The 21,064-nt window shown below is 42.2% G+C and overlaps 1 protein-coding gene and 1 pseudogene across 7 annotated transcripts in view; both read right to left on the reverse strand.

Moving 5' to 3' along the window:
- The window catches only part of MTOR (mechanistic target of rapamycin kinase), a 531,718-nt gene that overhangs the window by 244,689 nt on the left and 265,965 nt on the right, over nt 1–21,064 (reverse strand). The gene's annotated exons all lie outside the window — the stretch shown is intronic.
- Nucleotides 12,574–12,692, reverse strand: LOC128639341 (uncharacterized; annotated as a pseudogene).

Genomic DNA, 21,064 nt, shown 5'->3' on the forward strand with positions numbered 1-21,064 from the left:
GCTGTTGTTTTAGAGCGAGCAGGTGTGGCTCTAATTAGTTCAGCACTCAGTAACATGCTCTTTACATTATATGATGGTCTGTGAATACACTCATGGAGGTAATGTTCTAGGGTACAATGTAACCATAAACAATATACAGTGTAGACAAAAAGTAAAATGTAACCTTTGTATTTTAGGTGGCATTATGACAAATATATCAAGTCTTTATGCCAATAGACTTTGGCAGGTGGCCTTGGGATCCTATCTTACATATTATTTATTTTAATTCACAAATCCATTTATTTTCAAAAAATACTGATTTTACCAAGATGTATCTCCACAATCACAAACACCGGTAAGACCCAGGGTATTCCCATCCTGTGCCTGAGTAAGATCTCTCACTGCTAATGTGAAACACTAACCGCATGTCACACAGGAAATATCACCAGTCACTGTAGTACAAAAATAAGAAGGCGCTACATTGGCACAATATTTCCAATTATCAGTGATGCTCAGGCAAATATTCCACACACAAAGGAGAGGTACTCACAATTGGAGCACACTAGCAATAGTGCAAATAGCCTCAATGAAATTTAAAACCCCAAAACAACAGTGGGGTACTTTTTTTAAAAAAAAACAATCAATGCACTGCACCGCATTTCACATCGCTATTGGGGCTGTTTCCTGCCTGAGGAAGCAGCACTGTGAAATTAGTCACATTGTGTTCATTGTTTTGTTTTTTTTTGTTTTAATATTTTAATAAAATACCCCAGTATTGTTTTGGAATTTTAAATTTCATTCAGGTTTTTTGAGTATTTGGATATGTCAGCTCATAACCTTTTAGAGTAACTAATAATATTATCCATGCGCTAAAAGGACCGGAGGAAACAAGCTAGGAGGCTTATACTATAACCAGTAAAGAAAAATCATTTTCACTGATGACGCCTCACAGACTTATATAAATGACCTTTATTGGGAAGTTTACTCTTTAATATATAAAGATCTTGTTGCTCTGGGTCAGTGGCCAATCATATTGATTCCTGTCTAGTGGCAACATCACCACACATAGATGTGACAGACGGTGACATTGCAGCACAAAACCAGCTAGGTCTCGCAGTCACCATCAGAGTTAACCATTTCTCAGCACAATATTTTGTGCTGCATTGTCCAGCCGAATGCAATATGATCACCTTATTGCTCTGAGTCTATGTATTTAACCCCTCACCCACCTCTTTTCGCTTTCTGTTCCTTCTTCCTCCTTACCATTAGTTGTATTTATTGGGGCAGAGAGCTCTTGATCAGTTCCTACATGTAATCTATATGTCTACAACCACAGCATGGATGTCTTCTGTAATAACTGGCTGTATCACATCACTTTCATGGATTCTCTTCAGTTAAATATCTGATGAAGTTTATGTTGTTCTCAAAGAGTTAAAACTTTAGGGGAAAAATAGAAGGAAAAGAAACTGAAGAGACAATCAGGTTCCCAAACCAGAAAGAAAGCTACAACACGAAGCAGACAGTTACGCAAACATGACACAGAACACACAGCTATACAGAGAGGAGATGACTTGTTTAGAAATGTATAGATTAACCACCATGTCTTCACGTAGCACAAAACAGCACGCCAGACTGAATGATTTCACAACAAAGCCCTGAGAAACAGCACAAAAGCTACATATCTCTGTACAATACGATAAAGACAGCTCAGAGCACGCAGCACGGGCGCATACAGGCATTTATTTCATAAGCAAGACACCGTGCAGCGATTCACAATAAAATGAATTAAATCTGGTTTTAATAGAATCAAAGCACAAAAAGGAAGAAGGAGCCTATTCATTGCAGGTGAGGATAGCAAGGTCTGCTTTCTATTTACAATCAGGGTGATACTTATTGGAATATAGATCTCAAATTCCCCATAAAATGTTTAAACATGGTGGTTAAAATAACTCAAACACTTTTTGTATACTTTATCTCTGAAAATTACCCCCTTCCCCACCTACACTTTACCCAGAGAAGCTGGAGAGAATGTGTCAGGGTCCCACAACCCTACCCCTGTAACATGCTACACAGAAACTGCCTAATCAGAGCAGGAGCTTGTTTATATCTGTATCTAACTGGAAACAAGAAAAAGGAGATACAATAAAAATACCCAAGGGTCTTTACAAAGGATATGTCCATGAACTGCATATTTTGCTAACTAAAATGCCAGTTTTATTCATTATAAAATATTTATTTTGGAATGCAGTGATTAAATGCTAATATATATATATATATATATATATATATATATATATATATACATATATATACATACACACATACACACACTTAATGTCACTTTAAGAAGTAATTAAAACATTTTTCTTTTAATCCAAGACAACAGATTGAAAGCACTTTGTAGTAGAACCCTTGTTTTCCTGTATTAGTCTGTTTTGTTTATGCATCTGTATTATTTTATTTTGTATACCCTACTCATGTATGAGGTACGGCAGAATTTGGCAGCGCTCAATAAATAAATAATGAGGATAAAAAATAGTAACATATTACAGATCTGTACAAAGCATTGTAACCCAGACGCAATCAAAAGCCTCTGAAACTCATCTTTAACCTTCTGTTCCATCTATTGAAAAATACAAATCTGAATGTTTTTCTTAGCTGTTTTTATAATTTTAGAAAAATGTACTCTTCGGTTTAATTGACTGTCTCAGAAGTCTGTAGTGCGGATTACCATGGTGACGTAACAATGCTATTCCTTTAGATCTTAAATCAACATTCCAGCTTACATTATCCAAAAAGTATTTTCCTAAAGCCATCAGATGTACATTTCCTTTCCCTTCATCACTACGCTCCTCGTGCAGCAAATGTCCCAAAATGTGTTTAGGCTGGAGAAAACTGGATGTTAAGTGATATTTGCTGAGCTTTTTAAACCCAACCTATATCCTCTATAAAAATATATATGTGTGTACATATGAGACGTGCTAAAGACAGGCTGACAACACTGCAGCAATGAAAATTTTAAGAAAATGCATTTTATAACTCAATCTACAGAATTTTTTTTTATAATCAAGCAGAAACTGTAGAAAAAAATCCCCTGAATCTTACTGGCAAGGTTAAATGGAAAGGGAAGTCAGAATTAAACTTGCATTTAGAGCATGTCATTTTAAGCCTGTGAGCTAGTTGGTAATTGTTGGCTACACACATTTGTCTCTAGTAATTGGCTCATCAAATGTGTCAGCTAGCTCCCAGTAGAGCGCTGGAGCTGACTTTCCTTACTAATATACAAGCGATAGTGCAATTATAACATGGCCAATATATTAGAGCATTTTCATATCCCTTTAACAAATCACAAGCTGACAGAATAAACTTCATTCTACAAGATAAGCAAACTTACATTTAAAATAAGTATGTACAAAGTGTACCTCTGTTAAATGTACGCTTAGGCGTGAGATTTTACATTTTATATGTAGATTATTTTTCTCCTTTTTGTTTTACTATTTTTGTAAGATAATACGGTCAGAGACCACCACGTAAATGCGAATGAACAAAAAAGTGAAGACCGATCACAGCATGACGTGACTACAGCAGCCACCAGTAGGAACTTATTTTATCATCAGTAAACAAAACAATTGTATCCAATAAATAATAACCCGATAAGAGATTCAAATAATCAGTTAAACTATAGAAACAAAAGCACAACGGTAAAGATTGTAGTAATTAGTCAGAGGAACAGGGTGAGTGATGATCAGTAACACCCAAAAGCCTTGATTGCCCTGTGAGGAGGAACGGAGGTAAAACGCTGAAAACAAATTATTATATATAACCTCATGAGTATTACAGCCCAAAGCAGAGGTGGAAAACCGTGTAAAGGTTCACTGTAGCTTTAAACCTAAAATCATAAATTAGACTTCAGATTCCGATTGAGAATGCAATCTTAACCTTTATTATGGTACAGCGACTGTCATTAAGGGGCAAATAGCTTTCAGGTTTACTTATATTAGCTCTGTTAGTATCTATTTTAAGGAGTAATCCTAGGTGAGCTCAGGAGTGTACACGTGTCTGCCTATACAAACACGGATGCCATAGAATGCTAGGCACGTACATGCTCCTGAGCTCACCTAGGATTACTCAGTAAAAAGATATAAACAGAAATAAAACAAAATAGATAATAAGTAAATTGGAAAGTTGTTTAAAGGACCAGTAAATACAATAGATTTGTATAATAAACAAATACATGATAAAAAGACAATGCAATAGCCCTTAGTGGGAACTTCACGAGTATCATGTCCGCCAGACTTTAATAAATTGACCCCATACAGACAGTTCTAGTAGTCCCTTTAAATAAATACATATAACTGCTAGCAGTCACCTCACATAAATACATACAATTACTAGCAGTCACCTCACATAAATACATATAATTACTAGCAGTCACCTCACATAAATACATACAATTACTAGCAGTCACCTCACATAAATACATATAATTACTAGCAGTCACCTTACATAAATACATATAACTGCTAGCAGTCACCTTGCATAAATACATATAACTGCTAGCAGTCACCTCACATAAATACATACAATTACTAGCAGTCACCTTACATAAATACATATAACTGCTAGCAGTCACCTCACATAAATACATATAATTACTAGCAGTCACCTTGCATAAATACATACAATTACTAGCAGTCACCTTGCATAAATACATACAATAAATACATACAATTTACTAGCAGTCACCTTGCATAAATACATACAATTACTAGCAGTCACCTTGCATAAATACATATAACTGCTAGCAGTCACCTCACATAAATGCATACAATTACTAGCAGTCACCTTGCATAAATACATATAATTACTAGCAGTCACCTTGCATAAATACATATAATTACTAGCAGTCAGCTCACATAAATACATACAATTACTAGCAGTCACCTCACATAAATACATACAATTACTAGCAGTCACCTCACATAAATACATACAATTACTAGCAGTCACCTCACATAAATACATACAATTACTAGCAGTCACCTTGCATAAATACATATAAAAACAAAGAATGCAGTGTATTCCTGAGGATATGTATCATAACAAGACTCACAGACAGCCACTAGCAGTCACCTCACATAAAACTTAAATTATGCTTACCTGATAATTTTCTTTTCTTCAGATGGAAAGAATCCACAGCTGCATTCATTACTTTTGGGAATTTAGAACCTGGCCACCAGGAGGAGGCAAAGACAATCCCAGCCAAAGGCTTAAATACCTCCCCCGCCCCCCACTTACCTCATCCCCCCAGTCATTCTGCCGAGAAAGAAGGAACAGTACAAGAAATATCAGGGAGAAAAGGTGCCAGAAGAACAAAAATAACAGACGACCCACAGAAAAAATACAGGCGGGGAGCTGTGGACTCTTTCCATCTGAAGAAAATTATCAGGTAAGCATAATTTAAGTTTTTCTTCAAAATGGAAAGAGTCCACAGCTGCATTCATTACTTTTGGGAAAACAATACCCAAGCTATAGAGGACACTGAATGCAAAAACAGGAGGGTACAAGAGGCGGCCCATTCTGAGGGCACCAGGCCTGAAAACCCCTACCCAACAAAATCCTGCTTCGTCCGTAGCCGAGAACAACTTTGAAAAAAAGGAAAAGGCCCAAGGACACTGACCTGCAGATATTCCACAGCCTTGCTAGAGACCGCAGGAACAAGACTCGACTTAGTCAACAGCCTCCAAGAGACACTGTCCCCACCGTCTACCAACAACACACCCCTTACTAAAGAAGGGGAACAAACTACCGTATTCTTCCACAAAGAAGAAAAGGCACGGAGAAAACATGATTGCACTTGTAAAGCGCGGCTAATCCCTCTTAAGGGACTCAAGGCGCTGCTCATTTTATCAACCTCGAAAGGAGGAAAGGCTGAGAAGACCTCGCTGGGGATTGAACTTGCAACCCTCGTTTTGCTACAGTGCAGAGTAGTGACAGTGCATTAGTATGCTGAGCTAGCTTCCAGCTAGCATAAGGAACTCCAGAAAAAAAAACTAAAAAGGGCACAATAAGTCCTAAATAAAAACACAGAGCAAAAACCAGAGAAACTGGGTCAGGCTAACAGAGTTCCAACCAGTCTCCCAGACCCCAGAAATACAGAAACCACGAGATAAGGCTGGGAGTCTGAAACAGAGAGAGGATCTTCCCCTAATACAGTGCAACCACACTCTAGAAAGCAACTGAAGACTAAGGTCCCCAAGTCGCAAGAAGGTATCTCAGAATACCAAAATATTCCGAACGAAACCTGGTGCAGAAAGCTCAGATAGGTCTGACGAACAACACCTGAAGCAAAATAACTGCACGCTGCAGTCATCTAAAATGACTCTGTAACTTAAATACTTGCAGGGCAAGTAGAAAGCAGCTGAAGATAGGATCCTTCAGATTGCTAAGTATCCACTAAACAGCGGATAACATCGCAGGCTATCTAAGAGCCGTCAGTCCTTCCCACAAATCTTGAATGTGGAGAAAGGAGAAACCTCAAAAAGGCTTACTATACCTCGAATGCTCCGAAGACGAAATAGCAGAGCAACAGATCTCAGATCCTGCTCCAACACCAGACCAGCCCAAGCGACAGATGTCTGATAGAAAGGGGGACAGAAAGACCCCAATCACAAGCCCTCAGGGAATGGAAGAAAAAAGGGGGGACTCACTCACTCCAACAGAGCTCGGGTGCCAACCCAATCCGCTCCTCCAAAATAAGGCACTCCCATGGAGAACCCCCTAGGACCTGGAACAGAGAAAAGTGCAATAGATCCATAGGAAGACCTGTCACAACTCTCTTAGACAGTCTCTACGTAGAGAGATCAATTTCCAACAGGTGGAACAGAGCCCACAGAGCAGCAGATGCTGCCCGTTACAGAAATAACCTCCTACACACATGGCAGGACAAAGACCCTCCAGAGAGAGGAAACTCCAACTCATAAGGAAGATAAACTATACCCTCCAAAGGAAGGGCACAGATAAGAACAGCGTAAATGTCCACAAGACATGAAGCCATAGTATGATCAAAACACGGACCGAATGAAAAATCATCCAGACACCACTGTTGACCCAACAGAGAAAAAAATTCCCCATAGAGGAACACACTCCGTCCGAAAGACAAGTCAGTCCTTAAAGTTAGTACCAGTATCCGAAGGTGGATGAGAACTCTGGCCTACCTGCTTGCAAGCCCAATGAGCTAGCCCCTATGTCGCAACATAGGGTCCCTGAAAAAAACTGTGTCGTCCCAAACCAGTCCACTGGATCATAAGTCTCCAGACATCCAAGAAGGATCCAAGACAACAACTCCGGACCTGGGACCCAGAATCGTCCTAGAACGAACGACACCCTCAGGGAACACAAGATACCCTGTCTAAAACAATCAGACCTCACAGGGGATGAGAACAGGGAAACCTGGGGGAACGGGTACAGGACTCACTCGTAATTCCCAGCCCAAAGGGAAGAGAACACCCCTAGCTGGAGGTCAACAACCCCCCCCCCCCCCAAGATAGGTACTAGGCCATAACAAAGTCACGCAATTTCTCTAGAGCCTAAAGGCCCCAAGGGCCGCACTAAGGGAAATGAAAACGAGAACAGAGTCACCAGAAAGAGAGTAGAAAGAAAGGCTAGTCTCCATAATCCTTTCAGATTAACGTTCCAGAGGACCACACCCAAGGGAGAAGAATGCAAAGCATCCCGAACCCAGGCAGAAAAACATCCCCTAAGCAAAAAGCTTGGAAAAAAAGACAACACCTCCTATTGCCCCTGATATGGAGACAACTAACTCCCAAAGGAAGACAAAGCCTCACGGCCTTCACTCCTAATTAAGTGGCCAAAGCCGCCAGAAAAAAACAGACTAAGTCCAGAAAGTCTCGACCCAAAGGAAGAGAACCTCTAAAAGGAACAAGTCCTAAAAGGACACTTAAAATGAGACCATGAAAGGCAAAACTGTAAGAACGGCGGTATGAAGGACCTAAATCCACCAAGTCTCCAACCCACAAAGGGAAGGAACACTCTAGCTCCCGAAAAAATTGGAAACGACTGAGCATGTCGCCGCGGATCTCAACGGAGTCCCGGCCCACTAGGTTAAAAGGCAAATGAGGACTAAACCAATCCCCCATGCCCCTAAGCAACCACGGACCCTCAAGTCCTCTCAGGATGCTAGTTGAAGCTTGAAAAACAAGACAATCACACAAATCATATTGTGATAACTAGGCGCCCTCACTGGGCCATACGGACATAAAAAGGTGCCACGTGTCTGAACTAAGCCTCAAAGACAGAAGGATTTGTACCCAGTCAGGACCAGCCAGAAACCAAGGGCCCCAGCACTGTCAAGGCCACATAGAGTCTCCCCCAATGATGAAGGGATAAAGAACAGTCAGACAGACCAGAGCGACCACAAAATCACGAGTATCAATTCCAGAGAGGAAAGTTCCCGAAGGAAACATCACACCACAACATGAGCTTTGAACCAAATAAAAATCATCCTCGCCGGATGAAAATAAAAGATAAGGCAACCCGTAGGTTATCGCCTAGGAATAACAGACAGACCCGCAGGACCAGCCCATCAGGGGTCCGAGACTTCCAAGCTCAGATTTGGAAAAGGATACACAAATAACAAAGACTATAAGAAGATTACTTCATCCCCTTATGTCTATGTATGCAAGCCAGTCAAAAAGTAAGACTGAGAATCCCCAAGACCCATTAAGAGTGGGATCCTCCAGCAACGCCAAAAACGTGCCTTAGTAGGACACGAAGGCGTGCGCAACATACCTCTGCCAGGACAAAAGGAATACCGGCCTGAAGGTTGACCCCCTGAGGCCTCAGGGGCAGTCGCTCCCCCGGAAGGCTGAACTGGACCAGGCGATCCCATGCCTGACGAGCCCCGGTTAACGAAACACGGACAATATCGTAAGTACACTCCCGGGAGGTACAGATGCGCCAGCGCCAAAGATATGGCCATGCGGAACCATGTCATAACCTCCGGTGGGAAAAGGCCACACTCCCTAGAAAGGATAAGTAGCATTTGGGTTATCTGCATGCATAGTAAGAGTTAATTTGATGGTAGGGAACTCATCTCGTGAGAAATAGAATCCCCAGAGACGGATGGCTCAGTGGGCACCCGATTCCCCGATCCCGAGGAACAGAGCACTCTAAAACGGCATTCGGAACATAACTGATGGGCATGTATCACCCGGGCCAATTCATATTCTTTGCAAGAAGTAGAGTCTGAATCAGAGACATCAGTCTCCAAGATTCCTCCATAACTGGGACACTGCTGCCTCCAGAGAACTGGACACCAGCGGACCAGGATTTCTCCGTTGCCACGCGGTTAGGAAAACGGAAATGGTGTCACAAGGTAAACCGTGCAGTCCATGCAAAAGCGTGCCCAACCGAAAAGGCCGCGTCACTAGACATAGGCTGTTATGTTCCAAAATAGCCATGAGCTGAAGCAACACTAAACAGTAGCAGACAGAATCACATAACAAACATGATTATAAACCCCCCTGTTCAATAATCCCCCTCAGGAGATATTAACCCTTGATTCCTAGATACAAAAAGGAGCCTCACTAAGACCCTATGTTAAAGCTATCCCAGAAAGGTTGTAGCCCCTCTCGGTTAAACAGTTGAAATTACAATACATCCATGATGAAAGTAAAATGACAGATAGTAGCGTCACCTCTGCCATGGACTTGAGAGAAAAGAGCAGGCAGCAAAACTCGTCAACACTGATTGCTTGTGGAGCTGTTAATATAAGTCGGGATGGTTTTGCAGAAAGACTCTCCCTGCATCTCCGTACTCTAACTTTCACCCATGCTCTCACTGAAAGGCTGACAGGACTACTTAAAATTCCAATCCCATGCCGTCCATAAGAGACTATCGAAAACTTCTGACACTTCTCTGCCAACCTCCAAGACGAAAGGCAAAGAATGACTGGGGGTTGAGGGAAGTGGGAGGAGTATTTAAGCCTTTGGCTGGGGTGTCTTTGCCTCCTCCTGGTGGCCAGGTTCTAAATTTCCAAAAGTAATGAATGCAGCTGTGTACTCTTTCCATTTATGAAGAAAATACATATAAAAACAAAGCATGCAGTGTTTTCCTGGGGATATATATAGCAAGACTCACAGACGTTTACTAGCAGTCACCTCACATAAAACATAATTTATGCTTATCTGATAAATTTATTTATTTCCGGATATGGTGAGTCCACGGAATCATCAATTACTAGTGGGAATATCACTCCTGGCCAGCAGGAGGAGGCAAAGAGCACCACAGCAAAGCTATGTATGTCACTTCCCTTGCCCATAACCTCCAGTCATTCAGCCAAAGGGAAAACGGAAAAAGAAGATAACACAAAGGTGTAGAGGTGCCTGAGGTTTTAGTTAAAAATAACTGTCTTAAAATAAAGGGTCGGGCCGTGGACTCACCATATCTGGCATAAATTATGCTTTCTTTCCTAAGATATGGTGAGTCCACGGAATCAATTACTAGTGGGAACCAATACCCAAGCTAGAGGACACAGATGATTAGGGAGGGACAAGACAGGTAACCTAAACAGAAGGCACCACTGCATGAAGAACCTTTCTCCCAAAAGCAGCCTCAGCTGAGACAAAAATATCAAAATTTGGAAAAAGTATGCAGAGAGGACCAAGTTGCAGCCTTGCAAATCTGTTCTACAGAAACTTCCTTTTTGAAAGCCCAAGAAGAAGGGACAGCCCTAGTGAAATGAGCTGAAATTCTCTCAGGAGGCTGCTGTCCAGCAGTCTCATAAACCAAACACATTATAGTACTCAACTAAAGAAAAAGAGAAGTAGCCGAAGCTCTCTGACCTTTATGTTTTCCAGAGAAACAAAGAGCAAACTGGCGACAATCCTTAGTCACCTGTAGAAAGAAAATAAAAGCATGCACAACATCAAAGTTGTGAAACAAATGTTCATTATAAGAAGAAAGATAAGGACACAGAGAAGGAACAACACTTTTCTGATTAATATATCTATCCAAAACCACTTAGGAAAAAACCTAACTAGTACGAATAACCGTCTTAACTGCATGAAAGATAAGATAAGGCGAATCACACTGCAAAACTGAGAGCTCCAAGACTCTCCAAGCAGAAAAGATAGCAATGAGAAACAAAACCTTCCAAAATAACTCAATATCTATGGAAAGTAAAGGCTCAAACAGAGCCTACTGCAAAACTTTAAGAACAAGGGCAAAACCCTAAGGGGGAGCAACCAACTTAAACACAGGCCTGATGTAGACCAGTGCCTGACAAAAAGATTGCACATCTGGCACATCCACCAGATGCTTATGTAGCAAAAAAAGACAATGCAGAAAACTGACCATTCAGGGTACTGACTGACAAACTCTTCTCCAGACCACCCTGGAGAAAGGATAAAACAATTCAGAAAACCCCCCACTTAGACAAAACTAAGCGTCCAATCTTCAAGCAGTCAGCTTCAGAGATTTAGATGAAGTAAAAGACCAATAATCAGAAGTCCTTCCTCAGAGGTAGTCTCCAAGGTGGAGAGACGACATTTCCACTAGGTCTGCATACCAGATCCAGCAAGGCCACACAGGGGCTAATACAATCACTGCTGCTCTCATCTGAAAATGAGTAATGACTCATGGAAAGACAACAAACAGAGGAAAAAGGTATGCAAGACTGAAATCCAAGAAAAACGTCAGAACATCTATCAGGACGGTCTGCGGATCACATGACCATAAACCGTACCTTCGCAACTTGGCGTTCTGTCGACACGCCCACAGAAGCCAACTCCTGAAACCCCCCTCGTGAAGGTCTACCTAGAGAACACTTCCAGATGGAAATGCTCACTCCCCGGGATGAATTATCAGTCTGTATAGAAGTCCGACTCCCAATTGTCCACCCCTAGAAAGTGAATGACCGACAGCAAATGTGAGTTTCCTCCCACTGAGCAATCCAAGTCACCTTCTACATGGCTAAGGAACCCCTAGTTCCTCCCTAATGGTTGATATAAACCCTAGAGGTAATATTGTCCAACTGGAACCAAGCTAGTGACGACCGAGGTCAAGTCATCAGAGTATTCTGAATAGCTCTCAACTCCAAGATGTTTAAAGAGGAGAGCAGACACTTCAGAGTCCATAATCCTTAAACAAGACCCAGACAGCTTACCACAGCAGGTTGGCATCCGTGTTCAGATCACCCAGGAATATCTCCATAAGCACGCGCCCGGAGATAGATACTCCTGAAAAAATACTACAGAAGAAATTCTCTTGTCATCTGATCTAAATCTATCCTTTAAGACAGATCCGAAAGTTCTCCATGTCATGGAAAATAGCAAAAGGAATGATGTCCATGGAATACCATCAGACCAATTCCCTCCATACACACGGTCACAGAAAAGTGAACTGCAGCTAAATCCAAACTTCCAACCTCCTGGTTGCAAGATGGCTAAGCTATCCACCGGCAACTAAAACTGTTGGCCAGACAGAAGACTGCAGAGTGGGGAAAAGTAATAAACCCTTTATTTTCTGACCTCTGAAAGATATCTCCTAGATAAAGAATCAAATAAAGGCCCAAGCATACCGCAACTGGTGTTTCCAAGCGATCTCCCATCCAGGTACTGACCAGACCTGACCCTGCATAACTTCCGAGATCAAACGAAATCGGGTGCATTCAGGGTATTGTGGAGGTAGTCCCAAATAAATTACCCTTGTGGATAGAACAAGGGAACGCTTCTGCAGATTCATTTCCCATCCCCGGAAAAGAAGATTAGACAAGATCTCTTAAAAGAGAGTTAGCTTGAAGTCAGGATGATACCTGAACTATATATTGTCCAGAAAAACACACTTGCAATATCCCAAGACCTAAAGGTCTGACTGGGATGGCACAAACTAAGAAAACTAGAGAAGATTCCGATTAAGGAAACAATAAATCTCTCAGGTCTAAGTTCATTATGAACAGGCCCACTAGAACCAAAGGAGAAAGGATACTACTTTGAAGGACAGAATCTGAAATATATGAGGTAATTACCTATATCCCGTTCCCAAACTGGGACTGAAACTGTCACTCCCTGTCAGGGTGCCAGGAATCAGACTGAGACGAGAAGTGCAAAAATAATCACACCTTTATTAATAGCAAAAAATAATAAAAAGTCCACAAGTCAAATAACAAGCCAGGAGTCAAAACCAGAGCTGGTAGTCAGACGAGCCGAGTCAGGAGCCAAAGCGAATAGTCAGACGAGCCGGAATCAGGAACAAGGAAAACAGCAGAGTCAGGAACAAGCCAGGGATCAGGAACCAGGAAGGATGTCAGGCAGCCAGGTAAAACACAGGAGCTCTCACAAACAAGTCTGAGACAACGCAAGGGCAAAGCATACTGAACAGAGGCCCTTTAAATAATAAGTGATGACATCACAATTCTGAGACCGCATCCTGTCTCACATGGATGATGCACAACAGTCTGGCCATAAAAGGAAGTGCAGGCAATGAGCAGCATCCCCCACAATGCACCAAGACAAGAAGAGAGGTGAGTAAAATGGCTGCCAGCAGCACATGGCAAACACAACAGGGAAAAAACCCTGACACCCCCAGAGATGAAAACCGTGAATCCAGTTCAGAGAAATCTGCCCCGGGAGAAAAACTTAGATTGGACTTGAAAAGGCATGACCCAAACAAAGTCTTATCCTTAAAAGGAGACACTAGAAGCGTGTATTTGGAGGAAACAGATATAATTTAATCTGCAACTGCAGAACTATAAAGCCTAGGCTGTAGCACTAAACCACAGGTAGGCTTCTTAGCTGACCATAGATTTCAGCCACAATGCCCGGCAGCAAGTACAGCAAGTCTAATAAGACAAGACATTGCTCTAAATGAACAATTAAACCTCCAGCTTCTTACCTATGTCAGAAAGAAAACTAGATTATCTCAGCAGAGATCTAAGTTCTCTGATTAAAAGTAGAAAGTTCCCTTCTACTAAAGACATCGTGCATTTCAAGAGAGATAGTGACAGGAAATCCTAAGCAGGACGTGAGACAGGGAGAAATATCCCCAGATTCTCTATAACAATCCTGTGAACATCTCACAGCACGTCTAGAACCCTTCTAGAGAGGAAAGAAAAATATAGAACTGATAAAGTTCACAAAACTCCGAAGGAAAGACAACGATATGGATCGGTGTCATCCAGTCAGCCAAGACCTCCTGACAATATAAGAGGCTTTGAAGCAAACAACTTAAAGGGCCATTATACACTCATTTTTTCTTTGCATAAATGTTTTGTAGATGATCTATTTATAAAGCCATAAAGTTTGTTTTTTTTAAAAATGTATAATTTTGCTTATTTTTAAATAACATTGCTCTGATTTTCAGACTCCTAACCAAGCCCCAAAGTTTAATTTGAATACCGTCAGCTACCTTCTCCAGCTTGCTCCTGTTTGTGTAAAGGGTGTTTTCATATGCAAAAGAAGGGGGAGGGGAAGTGTCTTATTTCCCACTTGCAGTGGGCTTTCCAACTACCTTTTCAACAGAGCTAAACTGAAAGCTTCTAAGTACGTTTTAAAACCATTTTATACTGGATTTTTATATCAGTATCTGTGCATCTTATTCTTTATAGTAGTGTCTATTACATGCAGTTATATGAAAATGAGTGTATACTGTCTGTCCCTTTAAGGATACTACTTCAGTAACAGATTAAGTAATTATACTGTCCAGATCTGAGATCTCAGTCTCAGAAGCTACCGGCAAATCCTCCTCAATAACTTGGAAGAAGACAAACCTGCGTAGCAGCATGTGGAGCAGAAACCCTCTTATCTGAGACTTAAAATGTCCTCTTGCCTTTTCCCTGAAGTAAAGGAAAACAGACCAAGCCACAGATACCACAGAAGATACCCGAGCTTGCAACTTCTGTAAGCAAATACACTCCTCCAGGAGAATGAGAGGAATCACAGGGCACTGCATGTGATGCCATATAGGCTTGGAACATAAAAGGAGAAAGCTGTGGCAGTGCCTTAACAGCAACATCCTTGGAGACATGAAGTTCAAACCAATCTGTACATTTAATAGCATTTGCGAAATCAGAGGTACAGAAAAAAAACAGAATTTATGTTTACCTGATAAATTACTTTCTCCAACGGTGTGTCCGGTCCACGGCGTCATCCTTACTTGTGGGATATTCTCTTCCCCAACAGGAAATGGCAAAGAGCCCAGCAAAGCTGGTCACATGATCCCTCCTAGGCTCCGCCTACCCCAGTCATTCTCTTTGCCGTTGTACAGGCAACATCTCCACGGAGATGGCTTAGAGTTTTTTAGTGTTTAACTGTAGTTTTTATTATTCAATCAAGAGTTTGTTATTTTAAAATAGTGCTGGTATGTACTATTTACTCAGAAACAGAAAAGAGATGAAGATTTCTGTTTGTATGAGGAAAATGATTTTAGCACCGTAACTAAAATCCATGGCTGTTCCACACAGGACTGTTGAGAGCAATTAACTTCAGTTGGGGGAACAGTGTGCAGTCTCTTACTGCTTGAGGTATGACACATTCTAACAAGACGATGTAATGCTGGAAGCTGTCATTTTCCCTATGGGATCCGGTAAGCCATGTTTATTAAGATAGTAAATATGGGCTTCACAAGGGCTTATTAAGACTGTAGACTTTTTCTGGGCTAAATCGATTCATTATTAACACATATTTAGCCTTGAGGAATCATTTATTCTGGGTATTTTGATATGATTATATCGGCAGGCACTGTTTTAGACACCTTATTCTTTAGGGGCTTTCCCTAATCATAGTCAGAGCCTCATTTTCGCGCCGGTATGGCGCACTTGTTTTTGAGGACAGCATGGCATGCAGCTGCATGTGTGTGGAGCTCTGATACATAGAAAAGTCTTTCTGAAGGCATCATTTGGTATCGTATTCCCCTTTGGGCTTGGTTGGGTCTCAGCAAAGCAGATTCCAGGGACTGTAAAGGGGTTAAATATAAAAACGGCTCCGGTTCCGTTATTTTAAGGGTTAAAGCTTCCAAATTTGGTGTGCAATACTTTTAAGGCTTTAAGACACTGTGGTGAAATTTTGGTGAATTTTGAACAATTCCTTCATACTTTTTCGCAATTGCAGTAATAAAGTGTGTTTAGTTTAAAATTTAAAGTGACAGTAACGGTTTTATTTTAAAACGTTTTTTGTGCTTTGTTATCAAGTTTATGCCTGTTTAACATGTCTGAACTACCAGATAGATTGTGTTCTGACTGTGGGGAAACCAAGGTTCCTTCTCATTAACTATATGTATTTTATGTCATTAAAAAATTTAGTAAAAATGATGCCCAAGATGATTCCTCAAGTGAGGGGAGTAAGCATGGTACTGCATCATCCCCTCCTTCGTCTACACCAGTCTTGCCCATATAGGAGGCCCCTAGTACATCTAGTGCGCCAATACTCCTTACTATGCAACATTTAACGGCTGTAATGGATAATTCTATCAAAAACATTTTAGCCAATATGCCCACTTATCAGCGAAAGCGCGACTGCTCTGTTTTAGAAAATTCTGTAGAGCATGAGAACGCTGATGATATGGTTTCTGAAGGGCCCCTACACCAGTCTGAGGGGGCCAGGGAGGTTTTGTCTGAGGGAGAAATTTCAGATTCAGGAAACATTTCTCAACAAGCTGAACCTGATGTGATTACTTTTACCCCAGTCATTCGACCGACGTTAAGGAGGAATATTTGCATAGGAGAAACCATATGATACCGTGGTGACTGTAGTTAAAGAAAATAAATTATCAGACCTGATTAAAAAACCAGGGCGGGCCGTGGACCGGACACACCGTTGGAGAAAGTAATTTATCAGGTAAACATAAATTCTGTTTTCTCCAACATAGGTGTGTCCGGTCCACGGCGTCATCCTTACTTGTGGGAACCAATACCAAAGCTTTAGGACACGGATGATGGGAGGGAGCAAATCAGGTCACCTAGATGGAAGGCACCACGGCTTGCAAAACCTTTCTCCCAAAAATAGCCTCAGAAGAAGCAAAAGTATCAAACTTGTAAAATTTGGTAAAAGTGTGCAGTGAAGACCAAGTCGCTGCCCTACATATCTGATCAACAGAAGCCTCGTTCTTGAAGGCCCATGTGGAAGCCACAGCCCTAGTGGAATGAGCTGTGATTCTTTCGGGAGGCTGCCGCCCGGCAGTCTCATAAGCCAATCTGATGATGCTTTTAATCCAAAAAGAGAGAGAGGTAGAAGTTGCTTTTTGACCTCTCCTTTTACCGGAATAAACAACAAACAAGGAAGATGTTTGTCTAAAATCCTTTGTAGCATCTAAATAGAATTTTAGAGCGCGAACAACATCCAAATTGTGCAACAAACGTTCCTTCTTCGAAACTGGTTTCGGACACAGAGAAGGTACGATAATCTCCTGGTTAATGTTTTTGTTAGAAACAACTTTTGGAAGAAAACCAGGTTTAGTACGTAAAACCACCTTATCTGCATGGAATACCAGATAAGGAGGAGAACACTGCAGAGCAGATAATTCTGAAACTCTTCTAGCAGAAGAAATTGCAACCAAAAACAAAACTTTCCAAGATAATAACTTAATATCAACGGAATGTAAGGGTTCAAACGGAACCCCCTGAAGAACTGAAAGAACTAAGTTGAGACTCCAAGGAGGAGTCAAAGGTTTGTAAACAGGCTTGATTCTAACCAGAGCCTGAACAAAGGCTTGAACATCTGGCACAGTTGCCAGCTTTTTGTGAAGTAACACAGACAAGGCAGAAATCTGTCCCATCAAGGAACTTGCAGATAATCCTTTTTCCAATCCTTCTTGAAGGAAGGATAGAATCTTAGGAATCTTAACCTTGTCCCAAGGGAATCCTTTAGATTCACACCAACAGATATATTTTTTCCAAATTTTGTGGTAAATTTTTCTAGTTACAGGCTTTCTGGCCTGAACAAGAGTATCAATAACAGAATCTGAGAACCCTCGCTTCGATAATATCAAGCGTTCAATCTCCAAGCAGTCAGCTGGAGTGAGACCAGATTCGGATGTTCGAACGGACCTTGAACAAGAAGGTCTCCTCTCAAAGGTAGCTTCCATGGTGGAGCCGATGACATATTCACCAGATCTGCATACCAAGTCCTGCGTGGCCACGCAGGAGCTATCAAGATCACCGACGCCCTCTCCTGATTGATCCTGGCTACCAGCCTGGGGATGAGAGGAAACGGCGGGAATACATAAGCTAGTTTGAAGGTCCAAGGTGCTACTAGTGCATCTACTAGAGTCGCCTTGGGATCCCTGGATCTGGACCCGTAGCAAGGAACTTTGAAGTTCTGACGAGAGGCCATCAGATCCATGTCTGGAATGCCCCACAGTTGAGTGATTTGGGCAAAGATTTCCGGATGGAGTTCCCACTCCCCCGGATGCAATGTCTGACGACTCAGAAAATCCGCTTCCCAATTTTCCACTCCTGGGATGTGGATTGCAGACAGGTGGCAGGAGTGAGTCTCCGCCCATTGAATGATTTTGGTCACTTCTTCCATCGCCAGGGAACTCCTTGTTCCCCCCTGATGGTTGATGTACGCAACGGTCGTCATGTTGTCTGATTGAAACCGTATGAACTTGGTCCTCGCTAGCTGAGGCCAAGCCTTGAGAGCATTGAATATCGCTCTCAGTTCCAGAATATTTATCGGTAGAAGAGATTCTTCCCGAGACCAAAGACCCTGAGCTTTCAGGGATCCCCAGACCGCGCCCCAGCCCATCAGACTGGCGTCGGTCGTGACAATGACCCACTCTGGTCTGCGGAAGGTCATCCCTTGTGACAGGTTGTCCAGGGACAGCCACCAACGGAGTGAGTCTCTGGTCCTCTGATTTACTTGTATCTTCGGAGACAAGTCTGTATAGTCCCCATTCCACTGACTGAGCATGCACAGTTGTAATGGTCTTAGATGAATGCGCGCAAAAGGAACTATGTCCATTGCCGCTACCATCAAACCTATCACTTCCATGCACTGCGCTATGGAAGGAAGAGGAACGGAATGAAGTATCCGACAAGAGTCTAGAAGTTTTGTTTTTCTGGCCTCTGTCAGAAAAATCCTCATTTCTAAGGAGTCTATTATTGTTCCCAAGAAGGGAACCCTTGTTGACGGAGATAGAGAACTCTTTTCCACGTTCACTTTCCATCCGTGAGATCTGAGAAAGGCCAGGACGATGTCCGTGTGAGCCTTTGCTTGAGGAAGGGACGACGCTTGAATCAGAATGTCGTCCAAGTAAGGTACTACAGCAATGCCCCTTGGTCTTAGCACCGCTAGAAGGGACCCTAGTACCTTTGTGAAAATCCTTGGAGCAGTGGCTAATCCGAAAGGAAGCGCCACGAACTGGTAATGCTTGTCCAGGAATGCGAACCTTAGGAACCGATGATGTTCCTTGTGGATAGGAATATGTAGATACGCATCCTTTAAATCCACTGTGGTCATGAATTGACCTTCCTGGATGGAAGGAAGAATTGTTCGAATGGTTTCCATTTTGAACGATGGAACCTTGAGAAACTTGTTTAAGATCTTGAGATCTAAGATTGGTCTGAACGTTCCCTCTTTTTTGGGAACTATGAACAGATTGGAGTAGAACCCCATCCCTTGTTCTCCTAAAGGAACAGGATGAATCACTCCCATTTTTAACAGGTCTTCTACACAATGTAAGAATGCCTGTCTTTTTATGTGGTCTGAAGACAACTGAGACCTGTGGAACCTCCCCCTTGGGGGAAGCCCCTTGAATTCCAGAAGATAACCTTGGGAGACTATTTCTAGTGCCCAAGGATCCAGAACATCTCTTGCCCAAGCCTGAGCGAAGAGAGAGAGTCTGCCCCCCACCAGATCCGGTCCCGGATCGGGGGCCAACATTTCATGCTGTCTTGGTAGCAGTGGCAGGTTTCTTGGCCTGCTTTCCCTTGTTCCAGCCTTGCATTGGTCTCCAAGCTTGCTTGGCTTGAGAAGTATTACCCTCTTGCTTAGAGGACGTAGCACTTTGGGCTGGTCCGTTTCTACGAAAGGGACGAAAATTAGGTTTATTTTTGGCCTTGAAAGGCCGATCCTGAGGAAGGGCGTGGCCCTTACCCCCAGTGATATCAGAGATAATCTCTTTCAAGTCAGGGCCAAACAGCGTTTTCCCCTTGAAAGGAATGTTAAGTAGTTTGTTCTTGGAAGACGCATCAGCTGACCAAGATTTCAACCAAAGCGCTCTGCGCGCCACAATAGCAAACCCAGAATTCTTAGCCGCTAACCTAGCCAATTGCAAAGTGGCGTCCAGGGTGAAAGAATTAGCCAATTTGAGAGCATTGATTCTGTCCATAATCTCCTCATAAGGAGGAGAATCACTATCGACCGCCTTTACCAGCTCATCGAACCAGAAACACGCGGCTGTAGCGACAGGGACAATGCATGAAATTGGTTGTAGAAGGTAACCCTGCTGAACAAACATCTTTTTAAGTAAACCTTCTAATTTTTTATCCATAGGATCTTTGAAAGCACAACTATCTTCGATGGGTATAGTGGTGCATTTGTTTAAAGTGGAAACCGCTCCCTCGACCTTGGGGACTGTCTGCCATAAGTCCTTTCTGGGGTCGACCATAGGAAACAATTTTTTAAATATGGGGGGAGGGACGAAAGGTATACCGGGTCTTTCCCATTCTTTATTTACAATGTCCGCCACCCGCTTGGGTATAGGAAAAGCTTCTGGGAGCCCCGGGACCTCTAGGAACTTGTCCATTTTACATAGTTTCTCTGGGATGACCAAATTCTCACAATCATCCAGAGTGGATAATACCTCCTTAAGCAAAGCGCGGAGATGTTCCAACTTAAATTTAAATGTAATCACATCAGGTTCAGCTTGCTGAGAAATTTTCCCTGAATCTGAAATTTCTCCCTCAGACAAAACCTCCCTGGCCCCATCAGACTGGTGTAGGGGCCTTTCAGAACCATTATCATCAGCATCGTCATGCTCTTCAGTATCTAAAACCGAGCAGTCGCGCTTACGCTGATAAGTGGGCATTTTGGCTAAAATGTTTTTGATAGAATTATCCATTACAGCC

This window comes from Bombina bombina, chromosome 8, assembly GCF_027579735.1.
Source record: "Bombina bombina isolate aBomBom1 chromosome 8, aBomBom1.pri, whole genome shotgun sequence".
Lineage (NCBI taxonomy): Eukaryota > Metazoa > Chordata > Amphibia > Anura > Bombinatoridae > Bombina > Bombina bombina.